General features: G+C 37.5%; 1 pseudogene; it reads right to left on the bottom strand.

Moving 5' to 3' along the window:
- The window catches only part of LOC116555325, a 32564-nt pseudogene extending 28293 nt beyond the window's left edge, over positions 1-4271 (bottom strand).
- Between the last annotated feature and the right edge of the window lie 438 nt (positions 4272-4709).

Genomic DNA, 4709 nt, shown 5'->3' with positions numbered 1-4709 from the left:
AGGCAAGTTAGCTAGTAACCAGAGGGGAGGAGGTTCCCAAGATTGTTGGTTGTTAAGGGTATTTCCAAACAATCACCAAGGGGGGTTCCAAGAGAGTTATACACAATAGCAGGTGTACTTGTCAAGCAGAATGTAGTTACATTGGTTATATGGTAGGATAAGCACAGAATCAGCGTGACATAAGCACAGCATCAGTGTGGCCTAGATATGCACCCAAATGGGCTGTGGTAGGGACGGGGAAGCTAGGGAGAGCTTGTCAGATTTTGCAGCTAAGATGGAGTCAGTTAGGCTAACCCAAGTTAGGTTATTACATATACAAACATTAGAGGAGCACCCAGAATCATAAAGCAAGTTCTTAATGACCTACAAAGAGACTTAGACTCCCATACAATAAAAATGGGAGACTTTAACAACCCACTGTCATTATTAGACAGATCAATGAAACAGAAAGTTAACAAGGATATTCGGGACTTGAACTCAGCTCTGGACAAAGCAGACCTAATAGACATCTACAGAACTCTCCACCCCAAATAAATAGAATATACATTCTTCTCAGCACCACATCGCACTTACTCTAAAATTGATGACATAATTGGAAGTAAAATACTCCTCAGCAAATGCAAAAGAATGCAAATCATAACAAACAGTGCACAGTGCAATCAAGTTAGAACTCAGGGTTAAGAAACTCACTCAAAACCACACAACTACATGGAAACTGACCAACCTGCTCCTGAATGACTACTGGGTAAACAACAAAATTAAGGCGGAAATAAATAAGTTCTTTGAAACCAATTAGAATGAAGACACAATGTACCAGAATCTCTGGGACACACCTAAAGCAAGGTTTAGAAAAATATTTATAGCACTAAATGTCCACCAGAAAGCAGGAAAGATCTAAAAATTGATGCTCTAACATCACAATTAAAAGAACTAGAGAAGCAAGAGCAAACAAATTCAAAAGCTAGGAGGAGACAAAAAACAACTAAGATCAGAGCAGAACTGAAGAAGAAAGAGACATGAAAAACCCTTCAAAAGAATCAGTGAATCCAGGAGCTGGTTTTTCAAAAAGATTAACAAAATAGCTAGACCACTAGCCAATAAATAAAGAAGAAAAGAGAGAAAGATCAAATAGACACCAGAAAAATGATAAAGGGGATATCGCCACTGATCCCACAGAAATACAAACTGCCATCAGAGTATACATTAAACTCCTTTTGATCCATGGTCAGGCTCGCTATCCATTGTACCACTGGTACATCACACATTAAACTCCTATAAATAAACTAGAAAATCTAAAAGAAATGGATAAATTCCTGGACACATACACCTTCCAAGACTAAACCAGGAAGAAGTCAATTCCCTGAATAGACCAATAACAAGTTCTGAAATTTAGGCAGTAATTAATAGTCTACCAACCAAAAAAAGCCCAGGACCAGATGGATTCACAGTCGAATTCTACCAGAGGTACAGCGAGGAGCTGGTACCATTCCTTCTGAAACTATTCCAAACAATAGAAAAAGAGGGACTCCTCCATAACTCAGTTTATGAGGCCAGCATCATCCTCATACCAAAACCTGGCAGAAACAAACAAAAAAAGAATATTTCCCTGATGAACATCAATACAAAAATCCTCAGTAAAATACTGGCAAACCAAATCTAGCAGCACATTAAAAAGTTTATCAATCATGATTGAGTCAGCTTCATCCTTGGGATGCATGGCTGGTTCAACATATGCAAATCAATAAACGTAATCCATCACATAAACAGAACCAATGACAAAAACCACATGATTATTTCAATAATTCAGAAGAGGGCTTTGATAAAATTCAACACCCCTTCATGCTAGAAACTCTCAATAAACTAGGTATTCATGGAACTTATCTCAAACTAATAAGAGCTATTTATGACAAATCCACAGCCACTATAATACAGAATGGGCAAAAGCTGGAAGCATTCCTTTTGAAAATCAGCACAAGACAAGGATGCTCTCCTCACCACTCCTATTCAACATAGTATTGGAATTCCAGCCAGGGAAATCAGGCAAGAGGAAGAAATAAAGGGTATTCAAATAGGAAAAGAGGAAGTCAAATTGTCTCTGTTTGCAGATGACATGACTGTATATTTAGAAAACCCCATTGTCTCAGCCCAAAATCTCCTTAAGCTGATAAGCAACTTCAGCAAAATCTCAGGATACAAAATCAATGTGCAAAAGCCTTAATCATTCCTATACACCAATACAGTAATAGAAAAACAGAGAGCCAAATCATGAGTGAACTCCCATTCACAATTGCTACAAAAAGAAGAAAATACAGTTTCTACAAAAAGAAGGAATTCCTACAAAAAGAAGGAATACAGTTTACAAGGGCTGTGAAGGACTTCTTCAAGGAGAACTACAAACCAATGCTCAAGAAAATAAGAGAGGACACAACAAATGGAAAAACATTCCATGCTCATGGATAGAATCAATGTTATTAAAATGGCCATACTGCCCAAGTAATTCATAGATTCAATGCTACACCCATCAAGATACCATTGACTTAGAAAACACGCCTTAAATTTCACATGGAGCTAAAAAAGATCCCATATAGCCAACACAATTCTAAGAAAAAAAGAACAAAACTGGTAGCATCACAATACCTGACTTCAAACTATACTACAAGGCTACAGTACCAAAACAGCATGGTACTGGTACCAAAACAGATAATATAAACAAATGGAACAGAACAGAGGCCTCAGAAATAACACTATACATCTACAACCATCTGATCTTTGGCAAACCTGACAAAAACAAGCAATACGGGAGGATCCCCTATTTAATAAATGGTCTCAGAAAAATTGGCTAGCCATATGCAGAAAACTGAAACTGGACCCCTTCCTTACTCCTTATACCAAAATTAACCTAAGATGGATTAAAGACTTACATGTAAGACCTAAAACCATAAAAGCCCTAAAAGAAAACCTAGGCAATACCATTCAGGACATGGGTATGGGCAAAGACTTCAGGACTAAAATGCTAAAAGCAATGGCAACAAAAACCAGAACTGACAAATGGGTTCCAATTAAATTAAACAGCTCTGCACAGCAACAGAAACTATCATCAGAGTGAACAGGCAACTTACAGAATGGGAGAACATTTTTGCAATCTACCCATCTGACAAAGGGCTAATATCCAGAATCTACAAGGAACTTAATCAAATTTACAAAAAAAAAAAAAAAAAAAAAAAACAAACAACCCCATCAAAAAAAGGCAAAGGATATGAACAGACACGTCTCAAAAGAAAAAATGTATGTGGCCAACAAACATATGAAAAAAAGCTCATCATCACTGGTTATTAGAGAAATGCAAATAAAAACCACAATGAGATACCAGCTCATGCCAGTTAGAATGGTGATCATTAAAGAGTCAGGAAACCACAAGTGCTGGAGAGGATGTGGAGAAATAGGAATGCTTTTACACAGTTGGTGGGAGTGTAAATTAGCTCAACCATTGTGGAAGACAGTATGGGGATTCCTCAAAGATCTAGAACCAGAAATACCATTTGACCCAGCAATCCCATTAATGAGTACATAACCAAAGGATTATAAATCATTCTATTTTAAAGACATGTGCACACATATGTTTATTGCAGCACTATTCACAGTAGCAAACACTTGGAGCCAGCCCAAATGCCCATCAATGATAGACTGGATAAAGAAAATGTGGTACAGCTAGTGCTTGACTTATGACCATGATTGGTTCTGACAGACCGGTCATAACACGATTTGGTCTAAGTTGAGTAGGCTATATGTACAGTACTGTGAAATGATGTTATAAAAATCTTTAAGTCATATTTTATCATAATTTTCTTTCATTATTGTTATATATCATAATTTTCTTTGTTCATTTTATGCCATTTGTATCATCTCTACACCATTTTGTTTCTTATTTTTACATTCATCAGGTTTAAGTAACTCTGCATTACTAGTACAACTGGTTTAATATTTGCAAAACACACAAAATTACAAAATACAGGTGCATACAAAAATACAAAATACAGGTGTAAAAAATAACATAGGAAACATTTTCCCAATTGCAAAACATATCAAAATATATAAACATGTACGAAACATTTTATTGGCCGCTGGTGCTTGGCTGTGGATCGTTGATGTCATCATCCGAGGTAGCAGTTGGGGTTAGCGGAGTTGGTTTTTACATAAACATGGTGAGCTTTGTCTGAATTATATGTTTCTTCATAAATTTCACGATACGGACGAAACACATCGTGCGTCATCCGTTCAATCCTTGCAAATCATTCGATGTTTGGGTCCATTGCTTTGAAATGTATAAGAAGTTTATTGGGAGGGGTTTGATGAAAAATATCCAAGACACAAAACACAAATTGCTATACCAAGTCTGGGTTAACAGTTGAAATGGTGCACGCGGGGATGGTAGTGCTGCTGGAAGCTGGTCCGCACTGTTGTACACCCAGCTGGGCAAAGTTTGCGCTGCCAGATGCGGAGCAGTCGTGGCTAGCGATTGTGGTCGTAAAGTCGAATGGTTGTAAGTTGCATAGGTCGTAAGTCGATCAACACCTGTACATATATACCATGGAATACTATGCAGCCATTAAAAAGGATGAGTTCATGTCCTTTGCAGGGACATGGGTGAAGCTGGAAACCATCATTCTCAGCAAACTGACACAGAAACAGAAAACCATACACTGCATGTT

The sequence above is a fragment of the Sapajus apella genome, unplaced genomic scaffold, assembly GCF_009761245.1.
Source record: "Sapajus apella isolate SASKATOON/1434 unplaced genomic scaffold, GSC_monkey_1.0 scaffold1, whole genome shotgun sequence".
Classification (NCBI taxonomy): Eukaryota; Metazoa; Chordata; class Mammalia; order Primates; family Cebidae; genus Sapajus; species Sapajus apella.
Note: the sequence above shows the minus strand (reverse complement) of the source record. Positions and strands in the feature narration are given on the sequence as shown.